We start from the raw sequence: 19,500 nt of genomic DNA on the forward strand, positions 1-19,500 counted from the left end.
GTTCCAGTACTACATGTGATCGTTTCGGAGAAAACAGCAGTAAAAATACACGCTCCTATTTACACCGACGATCGATTCAGTTGAAAACTGTAAAATTCAACTGTATCGATAATACCAAAGGAAGAACAAGAAGCGACTTCCGTTCTCCCTGTTTGCTCAGTGCTTCCAATTTACTCGGTACTCGAACAAAGACAATTTTTACATGAAGTTCAAAATATTTTCATACTTACGCTACACAGCCTGTTGATTTCGAAAAGAGGCATTTCCGCATTATTCCGCACACAGAACAGAATCCATGATAACCGCGCTACCTGATCTCTCGGGAACTTCAGTTCTGGATAATATGTTTGATTTCGATGTTATAGAAAGAAAGCGGTATCTCGAGAAAACAAAAAAAATCAACACAGTTAACAATCGTCGTTTTATGTTTGATATCACAATATGACAACACTTCCAAGCAGCCCTTTAGTACTTTTAGTTTCCAAGCCGAAGGTTTGCCTATGTCACTTTCGTCCAATCACGAACTGGTTCAGAATTGGTTCAAAAACAGGGGACAGAGCTGGCGGATCCTATACTAGGTTTTAATCAAGGAGCTTGGTTTTAATCCTTTCAGTTTGTCCGTATTGCTTTTCACTGTCTCGAAAATTTATTTCTTTGGCTGAATAATTTTATTTTGAGATGAATTACGGGGGGAGTAAATGCTTTTCTTTGTGTTTCTTTTGAGTTTGATGCTTTGTAAGCTGCATCGAGGGATAATGTGAAAATGTCGCTGCGTCGCAGGATACCAATGAACGGATTAAACGGACCACAAAAAATATGCTTGCGATACTTAACACCGCAAATATTCTGCCGAGCATATTCCCTCTGATTCGAGGTTAGGAGTGTATGGAACTACGGCAGCTGAATACTATTGGATGGATATTTTGTTGAATTTTGGATTGTAAATGCAACGAATGATTCTTTGCACAACCATGTACATCGATGTCTTCAACGCAATATGGACTAGTAGAAAACTAACACTAGCGATAAGAACTAACATAGCTAGTAAGCACTCTAATATTACTAACTAATTAACATTAGGCGACCTTTATGTAGGAGATAAGAGAATAGAAATAAAAATATAATATCAACATATCGAGAAATCGTAATCTATATTCGTTATAGTGTACTTGTTGAATTTCATACAAATCACTTTAACCCATATAATGCATTTGATGCAATGAAGCCGCACGGAAACAACGATTTTAGATGAGCAGCCCTTGGTTGTTGTGACAGACAATCAAGTTTCAGTTTTTGGAAGAAAGTTGACGAGAATAGACACAAGTTGAGTCCAGAAAGTTCCGGTCACGACAATGGCGCAAGGAACGCTCCCGAGTAGGTATGTTATTGACCTGAGCAAAACAGCCGACAAGTATGAACAACTTGTCGCGTTTTGAGGAGAAATTGGCCTCGAGTGGCAATTAATATTTTATCATCCGAAATTCAATAAAATGGCGATTGTGTCTCAGCCTCGAGTGGCTGATGCTGTTTCCTCTGTGCGGGAATAATTTAGCCCTGAGTGGCAGTTTTTATTAGTAATTCCTTCGTGAGGGAATGATTTGGTCTTGAGTGGCCGTGTATAATAGAGTCCTCTGAGTGGGAATGATTTTGCAATAAGCAGATTTTTGTATCAGTGCAATTCCGGAATTGGGAATGATTTTGCTTCGAGTGGCATCATTCGGAAGTTAAGCGAAATGACAATTGTGTTCCTCTGAGTGGGAATGTTGCAGACATATTACTGTGTATGAGTGATTTTAATATTTCCCTTGAGCGGGAATGCATCTGAACGAAGTTGATAGATTTAATTGTCATAAGTTCGTTTTTTCACTGACATGATAGTGTGTGAATTACGCGAAAGAATGCAGTTTGTCATTACATATTGATAGTACAAGAGAGAGCTATAAAACTGAACTATGCGGAGTGAGTTTCGATGGTCAGTTGCAGAAGTGGGATAAAGACCTCGTTGAAGCAACATGATGGTGAGACGGATTAAAGAACAATAGTCCGAAGGTGCAAGTGTAAAGAGATATTTGTGAAGAGTAGTGTTATGATTAAGGTATAAATAATACAATGTTAAAAAGCAAAAAGAAAAGAGCAGAGCCTAAAGGTCAGAGAGTAAAGAGTAAAGATGGGTAAACAGTAAAGAGAAGTAAAGAAAAATGAGTATAAAGTAATGAGTAAATAGTGAAGTGTAAAGAGTAAATAGTAAAGAGAAATTTGTGAGGAGTAGAATTATGATCGAGAGGCCAGCACTAGCATGTTTGAGCGCATCGTATTGCAAATGCCGTATTTTGAATGTAATTAAATTTAATGAGATACTTCACGTATTTACAGTTATGGTGCAAGTACTTAAAGTATTTAATATATATTGGCAATACCTAAAATGTTTTCGTTTTTGAAGTGCGAATGTGCTGTGTTTAGAATCTTTTCTGCTATTTAAAGTGATTACTTAAGTACGCCTTTTTGGCACTGCTTCGTATTGAGGATTTAGCGCTTACCCCTCGAACAATGTAGAGCGAAGGGTAAAAAGAAAATTGTAGAGCGTAAAGGATCAAGAGTAGAGTACAGAATCAAGAGTAAAGAGTCAAGATTAAGGAGTAGAGAGTAAACAGTGAGTAAAAAGTACTATAGAGTAATAAGAAAAACGGAATTAAAAGTATAGATGGTAAAGAGTAAATATGCGCAAAGTGTAATATGGGTAAAGAGTAAAAAGTAGGAAAAAGAGTAATGATTGAACAGTAATGAAGAAAATTGATTAGTAAAAAGTACAGAATGAAGAATAGCGTGTAAACAGAAAATGGTGAATGAAGTGTAAATGCTAAAGAGGATAGAATAAAAAGAAAAGCGAAAAGATTAAGAAGTACAAAGTAAAGACTAAAGAGCAAAGAGAAAAAAACCTAGCAGTAACAAGAAAAGAGTAAAAAGTAATAAGTGAAATGGACTATGCTGAATGAGCATAGAAGGTTAGTTGCAGAAATAGGATGAATGTCTGATGGCTTAAAGGACAATCCTTCGATGAAGCAAGAGTAAAGAAATATTAATGCAGAGTAGAGTTATAAACATTTTGTAGTAAAGAGGAAAGAATAAAGAGCAGACAACAAAGAGTAAGGTGTAAATGGTAAAGAGTAATGCTGTTCGCAACGCTGATGTATTCTCTATGGATTGTTCTATTTTACATCACCGACTAAGACAGATCGATCGCAATGCTGGGATGCAGTTCTATTTTTCGAGAACTTTTTTGGATCAGATTTAAAACAGCTCGACTATTATGTTTTAAATTCTCCATAATTTGAAACACGAATAGAACACCCTTTAATTTTTTTTTCATTACTACGGCTGACAGCAGAAAAAATAATATGTGTGACATAAGTGACAAACAATAACAAAATCAAATAAACAACATTTAGAACAGGTGGCTAAATCATCGCATTTGGGAACACCGTGTTCTAGATGTATTTTGACAGATCCAAATTATCCGACGGCTTGTCATTTTGAAACAAATTTACCATAGCATTACGAACAGCCTAAAGAATGAAGAGTAATGACCAAAGACTGACTAGGTTTAGACTAAAGAGCAAAAAAAGTAAACAGTAAAGACCAAAAAAAGTAACGAGTCTAGAGTAAAAAATACAAAAGAAAGAGCTAAGAATGAACAATGTAAAACAAAGAGTAATGTGTAAAAAGTAAAGGGCAAAAAAATGAAGAATAAAAAGCTAAGATTATAGAGTAAGAAATAAAGAGTAAGGTAAAGCTTGAGGACTAAATAGTAAATAGTAAAATAATAAATAAAGAATAAATAGCATCCCTGATCGGGCCTGTTGGTGTTACATATATACAAATATAATTGTGTTAGTAACTCTACTACACCATTCCACAGCCCGGGGGTTGAAGTCACCACCAATGACTACCGGCTTCCGGTCGATCAACTGCTCGGTTAACTGCTCCAGCATTAGGCTGAACTGCTCTACTGTCCACCTTGAAGGAGCGTAGCAGCTACATACGAAGATGCCGTTGATTTTGGCTATCACGAAACCCTCATATGAACGTTATACCACTTCTTGCATGGGGAATCTACTCATTACTTGTATCACAGCGGTTCCTGATCTTTTCGCCACCCAGTTACCGTTATTAGGGGGGACTTGATAAGGCTCTGCGATCAAAGCGACATCGCATATAGTTTCTGTCGTAGACTGCCACAACAGTTGCTGTGTGGTATCACAGTGATTCAGGTTTATCTGGGTCATCTCCATCACCGTTGGCCTGCAGTCGTCTTCTTGTAGGCTGGACATTTAAAGCCACCCGTCTGATGGTCGTTTCCTTCCGCTGGGGTGAAAAGCAAGCACTTCGGCCTCACGGTGTTCCTAAAACCGTTATTAACAAAGAAAAATGACCATAAATTTGTCATACAGCATTCGAAAGATACAGTATTCAAGCATCTTCTCAGTGAATTTCAAAATGATCCATCGAGGGATTCGAGAGAAATAGCAATTTGAAGTTTTATGACACGTTTCATAAGGCTTCCAGCGACGGTCGTCAAACGGTGGGATAACAAAATTCTCACAAGTTTCCTATCTCATGCCTCCACGCGAGTCTAAGTCTATTGATGACATTTGGTCCTTAGACCGGCGACGACTGGGTGCTATCAGCCTTCTGCCGATAGTAGCAGAATGAGAGGGTGCGAACAGATCTAGTCGAGAAAACATTGCCGTAAAAATGAATAGTTGATCGGAAATTAGCCCCAATACGAATAATCTGACTAGTATCTATGATCACGGGTCAATACGTATTGAAAATTCGCCGCGTCTGTTTTTATGAACCTAATTTCAAGCTCCGTTATTGCTAACAAGCCCGTGCATCAGGTTAACAATCCTTTATATTTCCCTCCAGTGTTCGTTATTATCGCTCGTATACTTGTATTCCACAAATCTGATATGGAAAATAAGAAATACTTTCCCTGATTTATAACATCTCGCGCTATTTTTGGCTATATAATGTGTCACTCCGAGTGGAGTTCAAATTGCTTTTGTTTAGGGAACATAGTATTCTCTCAGTAGCCGGCTGCCCAGAGTTTAAAAAAAAACCAAAAACTAAAGAAGATCTCTTTTTCGAGTGATCGTGCACTCGAAGACTAACTAAACAACTACGTAATAAAATATGCTTTACAGGTCGCATCGCTTGCTTGGAGCGAATCCTAGACCTGATACCCTTCCAAACTACCAACTCCGCGACACCTATGGAAGAGTCTGATGAATCGTCGTCCTTCCGTTAAGTAGGTGGAGCATCAACACTTCCTGGCTACCTTATCCTTTATCCTTCCCCGTGAACGATGGAGATGGGGGCGGCCGGCAATGATGGCTATCATGCTGTTGAGGTTTTAATATGGGTCGAATTGGTATGAATTCCTACTTACCATTTCCTAAGCAACTCTTATTAGATAATCAGCAGTCAAACATGATGAAGTCAGTGTGCAATCCGCCAAAATCATCGTCACAACGCAACGCAACGCAACGCAACGCAAATAATAAATAAAGAATAAATACTAAGAATGAAGAGTGTTTACTAATAAAGAGAAAAAAGAATATAATGAATAATAAAACATAAATAATAAGAAGCAGATAATAATAAAACGTAGTGCAAAATCTATACTATAAAATGAATAGTAAAAGGCATCCAAATCATATGAAAAGCTATTTGTTAGAAACAAAAGTCAGAATAAATTATGGCTTGCATAATTTTATTAGTCGGGATTTTTTGTATCATTAAAACTTGTATCTGAGTTACACAAAAACCTTATTATATAGAGGATGCATTCTTAATTCACATTCACAAATAGAGTAGAAGAGGAGGAAGATGTAGGAGATAAGAGAATAGAAATAAAAATATAATATCAACATATCGAGAAATCGTAATCTATATTCGTTATAGTGTACTTGTTGAATTTCATACAAATCACTTTAACCCATATAATGCATTTGATGCAATGAAGCCGCACGGAAACAACGATTTTAGATGAGCAGCCCTTGGTTGTTGTGACAGACAATCAAGTTTCAGTTTTTGGAAGAAAGTTGACGAGAATAGACACAAGTTGAGTTCAGAAAGTTCCGGTCACGACACTTTAGAAATAGGTAGGATTCTTCTTTGGTTGATCCGTTTTAAAGTTACTGAATTTTACTGGTTCTACTCTTCACTCTGTGCTTGACTAAAGCCAAGCTACATTCTTAAGGGAAGTCACCAGTAAATTAGTGTTGTGGGACTGCTCGACTCAGTGAACTGAGGAGCACCCTTAAGAATGGCCGGTTGGTATATTTATACAGCTATGCTGTTTTGTCCACTGCAACAGTATTCATAGCTTCAATTTGATTGATGAACGCGGAACCCATTCATTCAATTAATTTTTATTTTCGTGCATTCTTTTGAGTGCATTGTTCAGTTTAACTACAGTTTTCTCTGCGCTATCTTTAACCTTATTTCCGAAGTTTTTATAACGTGCCAGTCACAGGCTGGGGAGTTCACAGAACTCACATTTATCTTATTAAATCGATTACAGATTAAGTGCAAAAGAAGACCGCATTAGAGACAATATAACCGCGTGGGTCCGCCATTTTGTTCGTGGTGGACCAAAGGTAAAATGGAGACTGACAACCCGGAGGGCGCAGCACCTCCGCCCATACCATCGCTTCCCACAAATGCGACACAAACGCCAACAGATGACGGCACAAAAACAGGATCAGAGGGTACAAAACAGATAAGAACGGATTACACATTCAACAACAAAGACGTCGGCCCCTTCAGGGTATATGTAGAGCTACAAAGCAAAGACCCCACAGGGGATAAGTCGAGCATTAACAAAATTTCAGTAGACCGAATGTTGAAACGAATCCTCGGAATCGAGAAACACGTTACAGACATTAAAAATGCTGGTAAGAGGAAAGTATTGGTATATCTCAGCTCCTATACAGCGACTAATCGTCTAATCCAGAGCGAAATTACGTCGAACTACGGATACAGAGCTTATGTACCAAAACATCTACTCTCAGTAACAGGAGTTATCTCCGGCATTCCCACCGACATTTCTTCCGAAGAACTACAAAATGATATATACAGCTCTGCCCCAATTATGGATATATACCGCCTCAACCGCTTTGTCGAAGGGACCAGAACACCAACGAATAGAATCAGCATAACATTCAGAGCGAACAAATTACCAGAATATGTAAAGCTATACTGTTGCAAGGTTGTTCCATTCTACCGAAAGACAGTCCTCTGTCTCAATTGTTTAAGATATAACCACAACACCACGGATTGTCGTAGTGCAAAACGATGTCATAAGTGCGGCTTACGACACGATAACGAAAACGACTATACAACTTGCTCCAAAGCAGATACGTGCTTATACTGCAAAAGTGATCACAGCACATCGGATCCGGGATGTCCGGAACGTCTCCGCCAGAACAACTTGAAAGCTCTCATAGCTAAAAACGGGTTCACCTTCTTGGAAGCCAAGGAACGCTACTCGGTAGCTACTGCCAACAGTTTTGATGCTCTTCTCGAATTTGCAGATGAACCCACTCCCAGGGAAAGTTTCTCACAGGTTGTCGGTAAACGAACAGACACAACAAAACAAACAAGCGTACGAAGAAAGCTTCCAAAGCAGCAAAATTCAAATACAGTCCAAACGTCTACGATCCCAGAGGATTCCAGGAAACGAGCCAGAAACGAACCGAGCAGCGAATCATCCGGGACTGCCCTAAACAACCCACACAGGGTTAACGAACAAGAGAAAATAAATACATTACTCCAAGAACAAACCTCGCAGACAACTGACCCTAGTGCCATAACCAATGATGCCGTTAAGGAAGCAATAATGCGGTACTAAAAATAATGAATGAGTGCCACCTTAAAGACAAATCCCGAGAAAACTTCTTAGAGGTTAGTAAAGAATTTCTGTCATTCGACATGATCCTTAAGAAATAATTATAATCAATGTTAAATCTACAATGGAACAGTTCAAAATACTCCAATGCAACATACAGCTAAAACAAACACAAACAAGAACTCCAAAGAACTCATGTCAGAACCCTATGCAGCAGCTTTTATATCAGAAACATGGACGAAAGAGGAACAAGAACATGACCACACCTACAATATAAGCGGATATCACAAAGCACTGTAATCACGAGACGATGGATATGGAGGAGTAGCCAAAGATAAACTCAAGATTACTAGGTCCTATACCAACCATTAGCAAATGATGGTACAGTAACCGTGAACCGGTGAACTGAATAAAAGTATGCTTTTGCTGCCCCCTCGTTAATAGGCGTCGATATTATTCAGAATGCGTCGAAAAAATGCTATGGTTACGAAGCAAATCAATGTAGTAAACAATTTTTTTTATAAAAGAAACACGTTGTCTATATTGGCGTGTAAAATTATTATTATAGTCATACTGACTTCTAAAGGCCTCAAGAAAACCCTTAAAATGTATGCTTCTCAAATATTCAACCAAACTAGTACAATCGAAATCGGCATTAGTCACATCAATTAATTACCGAACTTTAAAAACCTCAAAGTTTGTTTATTTTCCAGACGAAAGCTTGCTTGTTATTTTCGAAATAACGCATAACAATATGAATGGGTATTTTGGTGTAAAAAGCAGAATTTTGGTAAACTTTCCGGTCCATTTTACCATGAGGCATCCTTAAATCCGGGACTGTTCCGCCTAATCCGGGACTGTTCCGCTTAATCCGGGACGCCTGGTCACTTTAACCTAGAGTGACACTAATCTAAAAACGAAATCGGCATTAGTCACATCAATTAATTACCGAACGTTAAAAACCTCAAAGTTTGTTTATTTTCCAAACGAAAGCTTGCTTGTTATTTTGGAAATAACGCATTGTCATAGATACGACGCAAATATCGACGTTGGTTCTATTTCGCAAAGCTTCGCTTCAATTTATTATTGAGCTGTCACACTGACGGTGAACCAAATTCATCGAGGGGTCGCATTTTGATGGTACATGGGAATCATCCGACCACTCTATCTTGAGTTTATCTTTGGAGTAGCCAAAAAAAATTTGGAGTAGCCAAAAAAAATCAAAGAAGGCCTCACAAAACTGGACTCCTCAAAGATAGCGGGAGTTAGAGAACTCACACAAAAAGTTAACAGCATAAGAAAAAACAGTAGAACGAAGAATAAATTCTCCCCAAAATACTGGTGGAGTGAGGAAGTAGAAGAGGCCTGGACTAACAAACAGAAGGCGCTAGTACAGTTCAACCATCAAAGCAACTTAGACAATCTACTACATTTAAAACGACAAGCAGCAATATTCCAAAGGATTAAAAAGGAAAACACCAAGACTAACATCAAAAAACAGTTTGCCGAGGAAATAGATCCCTAAACCAGCGCCACAGAACTATGGAAGAAGATTCGCAGATTAACCGGAAGACGAAAACCAGCTTGCAACAACGCCGTCCGAGATAGCCCCAATCTAGCGTATCAGTTCCTTGACCTACACTTCGGACCAAGTGACGTGGCCTTCGAATCCTACACCTCGCCCTTAAGTCAGTCTAACAACGACATCATAAACGTAGACAAATGGTATTCTATACTACATGGGAAGAAAAGCTCAGCACCGGGTACGGACCAAATTACATAGGAAATGCTCAGGCAATTGAAACCAGATGTTGTAAGTATTATCCTGCGAGACTTAAATACCATGTGGAGACATGGCTGCCTGCCGGAACATCTCAAGGAAATTCGGGTTATCGCCATACCAAAACAAGGCAAAGACCAGTCCACACCCTCCGGAAACAGACCTATATCACTGATCCCAACACTCACCAAAACCATCAATACAGCAATACTACAAGAACTCCGAGAATATATTGATCACCGAGAATTACTACCGAAATTGTCATTTGGCTTCCGAAAAGGGCAATCAACAAACACATGTATCGCCTATGTGACAAATCTGATCCAGGACAACAAAAGGCAAGGATGGATTACAGCAGGAATCTTCATAGACCTAAGTAACGCATTCAATGCTGTACGTACAGACAGACTAGAACAAATAATGTCTGAAATGAATATTCCCAACCCATTTTTGATATGGATCACGTCATTCCTAAAAAATAGGCGTTTGACAATAAGAAGCGGTGATTCGGAAATCACTCGCATTATCAGTAACGGACTTCCCCAGGGGGACGTACTGTCCCCGATCCTTTTCAACATATATACAACAGACTTACATAACAGTAGCACTGAAGATGTAGTAATCGTGCAATACGCAGATGATTTCATGGCAATCATACGAGCAAGAACCACAACTAGTTTGAAGGATAAAGCGCAAATATTCATTCAAAACTTCGAAGCAAAAGCAACAGATCTGAACTTAGCCGTAAACCCGAACAAAACAAAAGCAATGATATTCAAGTGCACCAACGAACAGCTCGATGTCAAAATCGAAGGACAACAGATAGAAACTGTAAAAAGCCATAAATATCTTGGCACACACCTAGATCGCACAGGAAGCTATGGTACACATATTAGAGAACTTCAGCATAAAACAAAAGGGCGATTAGACATGCTAGAAGTCATATCATCCATCAGACATGGAGGACACCCACAAACTCTCAGGATGCTTCATAGAGGATTGATTAGAAGTGTATTGGATTACGGCTGCACCATATATGGTAATGCAGCAAGGACTAATAAAACCGCACTAAACGTGTTAAATAATCAATGTTGGAGAAAAATAACCGGATGCTCTAAGACAACACCATGCAACACACTAGCAGCATTGGCAGCGGAAAGCCCGCTAAAATGTCGGATTGAATACATAGCCTGCCGAGAGATATCGAAACATATATCGAATCGGAACTCTATATCGGAACAGTTAGTCAAACTGACGGGCAAAGAGATTCCCGAGGAAAAATTAACACTCATTGAGAAAATCTACCTAAAGTACCAGCCTATTTTCGACTTAATTGTACCAACTGTCAGAGCAACCTACCCCACACATATTGATATCCGGACGACACTCGGCGAATTCGTAGGGACAAAACGGAACACCGACCGTCAAACGCTACGCAAGATGGTCCTGTTTCTGCAAAACGGAGAGCACAAGAATCGACCAAAAGTCTACACAGATGCATCTAAAATCGGGCAAGTCTTCCACCCCACGGCCAACCTGCGGCTCAGTATACAGCTCCGAACCGAAATATGCATTATGACAGCGGAAATATATGCAATCGACACCGCCCTCGCCTACATCCTCCAAAACGAGATCACGAACGCAGTGATATACACGGATTCTCTGTCAGCCTGCTTGTTAATCCAAGAAGAACTGAAACAGACGATGAGAAACTCACTTTTACAAAGGATCATTGAAACGGCACACACCACAGGTACAACTCTACAGTGGATACCCAGCCACATTGATATACAAGGCAACGAAACTGCAGATGACCTAACCAAGGCTGGCATAAGTGCAGGAACAATCATTAACAATGGAATATTCTTAAAAGATGCACTAAAAGTATTTGAGCAACAAAAACTCCAAAACACGAACAAATGGTATACCGAATACGCCAAAGAAAAAGGTAAACACTTCTTTGCTATACAAAATGAATTTTTGAGTACGCCCTGGTACAACGATAAACAACTGACTGGATACGAAACCCGAACACTCAATCGCTTGTTGGCAGACCATAATTACTCTAAATTCTGGCTGGCGAAATTACAAATCATTGACGATAGTGACTGTGAAATTTGCCAAGAACCAGAAACCGCGGAACACATACTTCACTGCAGCCGGTTTAATTCCATTCGATCGAAATACTCCTTCGATTGCAAATTCCCCTCGCTTATCGAGCTGTTCAACTCCCGAAACGTCAAAACCTACAAAGAAGTAGTCCACTTTCTGCAAAAAGTGGGAGCAGACCTATGAATCAAAAGGAACGCTGACAGCGATCTTTGCTGTTACCCGAATGAAAAACGTATAAAGTAACTGCTGGGCATATGGTCTAGTCACCGGTCCCATTACACTCGCTATGACATTCAAACGTCATAACAACAGAGGAAGAAGAAGAAGAAGAGTGCATTGTTCCCTCTGAGAGGTTTCATAGCTGGACAATCACATGCATTGTCATGACTCTACCTTTTGGTTTGAGTTGTGGAGTTTCTTCAGATATTTGCAATGGAATACCCCCAGTCTCCCTCCGTTGTGATTTTCCAATTCGTAGCAATGCTCCCCGTATTTGGGAGCTAACTTTGCACAATATCCCTTCCCTTTATCGGACAACTCTGTATTCTTCTTCAGTACTTCCTCTCCTACTTCATATCGGGGACAATTCGCGTTCGACCTGAGATTGTAATACTTCGAATGTTTTTCAAAGGCCCGCTTTAGATTTTCGCGGATTTCTTCATACAGTTTTTCGCATTCTGTATTTAGCAGACTCCCGTTTCCCTCTGAGGTGTCTCTTAGATGACGGTATTCTCGCCCGTCGGAAATCATATTTCTCCCGAACATTATAAAATAAGGTGTATATTTTGTCGCCTCGCGCACTGAGTTTCGAATAGCACTGGCTATGAACTGAATGTTATTAGCCCATTGGTTATGGTCCTTTTTCAAGGTCGCTCTAATGGCCGTTGTTATGACCCGGTTTACCCTTTCTGAATCGTTTATTTGCGGGTGGTATTTGGGAGTTTTCCAATGGGTTACATTATATTTTATTTATTTATTTATTTCAAGTCGTCAAACAGATGTAGACCGGTTTCTTACAATAATTATTAAACTAACTTAACACTAGTTAAAATTTTGGTTTACTTTAAACTGCTGCTTAAGTTTTGTTTTCGATATAGTGAAGTCAATGCTTTCGCAATGCTTGTTATAAATATTCATCATTTGGTTTAAAGGGCCAAACTTGGCATAATTAGTGCGATGGCGAATTGTACAAAAGATGCTGCGGTTACGTAGTTGTCGAGAAGGAGCATAAAAATTTAGTTTCGATAATAGTTCGATTGAATCAATACGATGTGATACAATGTCGTTTACAAATGATATCATAGAAAATTCACGACGATCTTTCAAGGTTTGAATGTCAATTAGCATGCACCGTGCTTCATTAGATGGCAAATGTAGTCCAGTCCAACCTAGTTTACGGAGAGCGAACATCAAAAACTGCTTTTGTACTGATTCTATCCGGTTTGCATGGGTTGCTGAAAAAGGCGACCAAACTATACTACAATATTCTAGTGTTGAACGCACATAGGCTACATATAATGTTTTTTTTTTGTGTAGGGATCTTGGAAATTATAGCTGAAGCGTTTAATAAAACCTAGTGTGCTGTTTGCTTTGTTAATTATTGTGTTATAATGATCTATGAATATTATTTTGGAATCTATAATAACTCCTATATCTCTTATTCTGTCACACTTTTCTACTTGTTGGTTTCCCAATAAGATTCTATTGTTCTGTATATTATTCTTTCTACTCAATGTTATGGCATTACAATTTTTTACATTCAGTTTCAGGAGGCTTTTATAACACCATGTATAAAATATATTTACTTCGTTTTGAAATGTCTGAAAGTCTTCACCATTTCTTATTTCTAGAAATAGTTTCATATCATCAGCATATATAAGAACTTTAACATTTTTTAGTATGAAGGAAATATCGTTAACAAATAAAATAAAGAATAGCGGGCCCAAATGAGACCCTTGAGGGACTACTGATGTAACTTGAATTGGGATTGATTTTATCCCTTTAAATCTAACAGCTTGTTCACGATTTGTAAGATATGATTGTACCCATGTAAGAAGTCCTGGCTCAAATCCTATTTTTTCTAATTTAAAAAGTAGCATGGGTATGTCAATGCGATCAAATGCTTTGCTAAAATCTGTATAAAGAGCTTCAACGTGGTTTCCGTTATCCATTGCTGTTAATGTGTAGTTAATGAACTCGAGTAGATTTGTACTTGTAGAACGCCCTTTGAAAAAACCATGTTGCACATGGGTAATTCTGTTCTTGATTTGGTGGAATAAATTTTCATTAACAATCGCCTCGAAAATCTTGGGAATGCACGAGATGATAGCTATTCCACGATAGTTACGCACATCGGATTTTTTACCATTTTTAAAAATTGGAACTAGGAAAGAGCTTTTCCATGTTTTAGGAAAACAACCTGATTCTAGAGACATGTTAAAAAGCCAAAATAAAGAAGCAGTTAGTTCTATTGACAAAGTTTTTAAAAACACCGGTGGAACGCCATCAGGTCCAGGGCTTTTAGAGCTATCCAAGTTTTTTAAGGCATCCATGATTGTATGTACTTTTATCTGTTTAATGTTAATATCTCTTGAAAGTTCTGGGAGGAAGGAAAAGTATTCACGCTCTCGATCCTTCTCTGAAAATGTAGTGTAAACTTCTTGGAAGAATGTTGCAAAAAGATTGCAGATTTCCTCTGAGTTATCGCCTACCTTTCCATCAAGATGCATTTCTGTTGGGAAATAATCCGATTTTATTTTAGTTTTTACGTAATTAAAGAAGTTTTTTGGGCAAGTTTTTATATTGCGTTCTGTTCTTGCATTGTACTCTTCAAACGCGATATCAATGGCAAGGTTTAATTGATCGCATAGATTTAAATAGTTTGTTAAGTTATCTTCGCTGTTATATTTTTTGTAGATTTTGTGTGCTTTCTGCTTACGATTTTTTAAATTTTTGATTTCTCTATTAAACCAGATGGGATGTTTTGAGTTATAGTGACGCCTTCTTCTTTTCAATGGTATATCTTCGTGAACGACTTCAAATAATATTTTGTAGAAGATGTCTACGGCAGCTTCAACATTTTCTTCATTTCTTAAAATCGTTTGCCAGTTTATAGCATTAATTTTTTGCCTCAAGCTTTCATAGATACCTCCTCAAATTCACTATCACCAGGTCTGTCGTTAACATGCAAGAATATAGAAAACTCAATGGCTGTGTGATAAGCTTCATTCTTCCATAAGGGAATAAGTGATTCCATTACACAGAAGTCTTCGTCTATATTCGTCATTAATAAATCTAAATAGCAATGCCGCTGATTTCTTATGTGATTTATTTGATTAAGGCCTAAACTGGCAGATTTATCGCAAATGAACTGCAAAGTTTCATTTTCCCCTACAACAGGAAGTAGGATGCTCTCATTATCAGCATCTGGTATGAAATCAATACCGCGTTGATTGAAATCGCCGTATATGTGAACTTTTACGTGCGGGGAAAGACCATTAATAATGCATTCAGCAGCATGATAAAACTTTTCGTAAGTCGTTTTTCGAGCAAAATTTGGAGGAAAATACACCGAAGCGAAAACGTGAGTTTCGTCTTTAACATGTACTTTCACCCACACATGCTCGAATTCTTTTGATTTTATAGTTTTGATAACTTCTGCATTTAGTTTTGCTGAAATCGCAATCAAAGCGCCCCCTCCTGACTTCTTACCAGATACATGACAATCACGGTCATCCCTAAAGACATTGTAATTGCTTCCGAAAACTTCTTCACTTCTCACTGTTTCGTCCCAACTAGTCTCAGTTGCTAAAATTACGGAATAATGACAACCTAATATTTTGTTTTGAATCACATTCATCTTAGCTGCACTTTTGATGCGGTTAAAGTTTTGGCAATAGACCAAGATTTCTGTTCTTGACTGAGATTCTCTTGGAGAAGTGTTAGTTGAATGAGAATTAATTAGATCTAGCTCTAACTCTTCTTCATCTTGAAGCACAATATGATTTGTCAATTCATTACTACCATGCTCTAATAAGCGCGTCGATTGCGGCAAAAACACGGACAGGCGCCAATTCCGGAGGGGTACATAGGTGTGGCAGCAGCTGTTCGATATGAGGTGCTAGGTTGGTCGGTAGGGCTCGGGTTTAAAACATCGCCTCTCTGGAATGCAATGGTAGGTCTGAACGAAGTTGAAGGTGGCCTCGAAAAATGTTCCTTTGCCTCAGCCAGTAGCTCTCTATCCAAGGGAAGATTGTCGATGTCGCGGCGTTTGTTGTCATGGTACGCAAATCTGCTGTGGTTGTAATTACATCCGTTATTTTTGTCGAAAATTGTGTGGTGCTTGTAACTGTGATTCTTGCGACGCTTGGTATTATTATTACTGTTACGGGTGGTGTCAAGTGCATTAGCGGGCCTCTGTTTATTCCGTTTCTTCTTTATTCTTGCTTTCTCCGCCGCTTTTTGTTGATTGAGACGATGCAATTTACGTGTGTCGTATTCGGACCAATCAGCCTTCCATTCCTTAGAGTTGCCAAGGAAACGCCAGCCTGAGTTACTGGCTGCCTCGACGGACATCTCAGCCTCTAAACTAGGGGAGGAATCTGTTGTGGGTGAAGCAACAGTCTTTTGTTCCAGTGAGTTTACTGCGCTAGAAATTTGCTTTAACTCATCGATAATGTCATCCGTGAAAGTTGGGTTTACATAACTCATATTCTGTGCCGAACAGTTGTTAGCCATGTCAGTTATCACGCTGCTGACCTTTTCAATTTCTGAACAAATTTGTTTCAACTCGCGTGTCATATCGGTGGTCAGTTCATTGACATAGGCTGCGATGTTGTTTTTCGTAGCTTCCATCGATATGTCGAATAATGATGTTAACTGATTTTTTGTAGCAACGACATCAGTTTTGCCAGTTTTGTTGGAAGCAGCCAGCTCATTCCACAACTCCGAGGTTTTGGCTATGTGTGCAACCGCGTTATTATGATTAGCTGCAGTTGTTTTAATTTCGCCTTTCAACTCGTTTAAGAGCATTTCGATACATTCAAATCCATCTCGGACATTGAAGTTGCTAAATGTGGAGGCGAGTTTGTGATTCGAATCCATAACTATCTTGTTGAGGTTGATGGCTTCTTGTTGTTGTCTGTACAGTTTATCGAAATTTAACTCCATCACGAGACGCTTCTGGCACTCGTAGCATATTGGCAGCATGTATGTTAGTATTCTTTGCTAGGAGTTCCTGAAATAATTTTGATACAAATTGCGTGCCATTGTCCGTAAGGACTCCCTCTGAAACACCGAACAACTGAAAAACCATTCCTTCAATAAATGGAACTAGTGATTCGGTCGTGGCCTGTCTAAAGGGTTGAATAAGCACAAATTTGGTAAAAACATCAGTTATTACTAACAGGCAGGTATTTCTTCCCTTTCCCGAAGCTGGTAGTGGCCCAATGTAGTCCATGGTCAGAAATTGCCATGGATTCTCGACTATTTTTCTTTGAATTTTTAATGGAACGATTGTATTGACGTTCGTCGCTTTACTCTTCTGGCATGTTAGGCAACTTCGACACATTTTCTTAATTTCTGAGTTCATAAACGGCCAGAAATACTTTTCTCTTACTGTGGCCAATGTTTTTTCGAATCCCAAATGCACCTTGGAGTGGATTTCTAGGATTATTTGTTCCCTTTTCGATTTTGGTGGATATTGTTTCCAGATAAACCTCTCATCATCTATCTTTCCTTGATTCTGGACCAACTTATATATTCGACCATCTACTACGCGAAAGTCCGTATAACTTTGAGGGTCACTCATAATCCTTTTCGTCAAATCGTTGTACTCAGGATCAATTGAAATGGCACTGATTGTCTCCAGTGAGCGGGACAAGCAATCTGCGGCAATGTTCTGCTTGCCTTTTCGGTATTCCAATTCTATATCGTAGCATTGTATTTTTAATGCCCATCTCAATAATTTTGAGTTGCCCGACTCTACCCCTATAGTAAATAGGAGCCATAGGAGGCTTCTTGCATCTGTTATCACCTTAAATTTTGTCCCCTCAACAAAATGACGGAAATGCTGAATGGTTAGAAGTACGCCCAGACATTCCTTTTCGACACTAGCGTATTTTCGTTGAGTACTCGATAATTTCTTACTGAAATAAGCAATTATTCGAGGTTGCCCGTCTATATACTGAATAAGTGCCGCTCCAACCGTCTTATCGGAAGCATCGGATTCAATTACAAATGGTAAACTGCAATCTGGGTTAGCTAAAATTGGTGCTGTTATGAGAGAAGCTATTAGCACAGACTAACAGACATAACACTCAAAAACAAAGCATCGCCCGCTTTAACGGTCATTTTAGATATATTTGTAGTTGGGACTGTGGCCACATTTGAAATTATGGCGCCACTGACATATGAACAAGCATGTGGGGGATAGACCACTAGTGAAAAATTGTTCCCAAACCTGAGGGGCAACACACCAGTAAATGAGTGTTTGGGACTGTGAATAAAAGGTGGAGCTAGTGTTCTGGGAAAATTGTCGGATCAATGTTTTTTGAGGGAATTCCCTCATAGTGTTATGTCTGTTAGTCTGTGCTATTAGTTCCTGGAACGCTTGTTCTGCCGTGTCGGTCCACTGATCCTTATGTCCCTTTTTTAGTAGGTCCGATATTGGAGAAACAATTCCACTGTAGTTTTGGATAAACTTTTGGTAAAACCCTACTAATCCAAGTAGACGCCGAATATCTTTAATTGTCTTCGGTCGGCAGTAGTTTAGAATTGGTTCGATGCGTGAGTTGTCAATCGATACGCCATCTTGTGTCAACAAATAGCCTAGGTAATTAACTTGGTTCCGACAGAAACGTGATTTGTCGAGCGAAATTGTTAAATTTGCTTTCTTTAAGCGCTGTGCTACGACACGCAATAGCCGGAAGTGGTCCGCCAACGTTCGGGTAGCTACCACGATGTCGTCTAAATAAACGAATACGTAGGGTTCTAGATCAAAACCAATTACCCTATCCATAAGGCGGCGGTGAATGGTGAAAGGTGCATTCATAAGACCGAAAGGTGTGTAATCCCTGCATTCCTGCTTAAGTGGGATCTGAAAATAAGCATCTTTCAAGTCAATTACTGAAAAGTATCTTGCGCTTTCAAGCCGATGGAAGATTCCCCTCATATCTTTCATTGGGTAAGAATCCTTCCTTGTCAAGGCATTAATTCGTCTAGAGTCCAAGCATACTCTGAGGTTTCCATTCGATTTTCGAACAGGGACCAGAGGGCTGGCCCATTCGCTAGTGCATTCTTCAATTGCATCTAATTGTTTGTAACGCTCTATCTCTTTATCCATTTCTGCTTGGGTCGACGGCGAGCAGCGATAGACTGGTTGACGAGTGGGCTTGGCGTCCTCCCTGAGCGTTATCTCGTGTTGTATCAACGTTGTTCTCCCTAACACCTTACTTGTGGTACAGGGAAATGTACGAATAACTTCAGACAACTCCCTTCTCTCTGCAACTGTCAACTTATGTTCAATTTCTACCGTCTCTGGATTCACTATCGAAGGTTCAGGTAGCTCCAACTCAGGAATGTCTAATGTATTATCTGGTGGTAGACTCTCGATGGCTAGAAGCGCTTCTATTGGATGGATGAAAAAATGAAACGATTCGTCGTTTTGTTGTATCCTTACTTCAGTTATTTCTTCTAA

General features: G+C 39.1%; 1 protein-coding gene across 13 annotated transcripts in view; it reads left to right on the forward strand.

Moving 5' to 3' along the window:
* LOC131692853 (apolipoprotein D-like) overlaps positions 1–19,500 on the forward strand; it is a 291,898-nt gene that overhangs the window by 14,008 nt on the left and 258,390 nt on the right. Inside the window, exon 7 of one of the 13 annotated variants that reach the window (XM_058980182.1) lies at positions 725–6,212. The exons of the other annotated variants lie outside the window; for them this stretch is intronic. The gene's annotated coding sequence lies outside the window, so the exon portion shown is untranslated. Of the gene's footprint in view, positions 1–724; positions 6,213–19,500 lie in introns of those variants that run through there. 13 annotated transcript variants of the gene reach the window in all.

Source organism: Topomyia yanbarensis, chromosome 3 (assembly GCF_030247195.1).
Source record: "Topomyia yanbarensis strain Yona2022 chromosome 3, ASM3024719v1, whole genome shotgun sequence".
Classification (NCBI taxonomy): domain Eukaryota; kingdom Metazoa; phylum Arthropoda; class Insecta; order Diptera; family Culicidae; genus Topomyia; species Topomyia yanbarensis.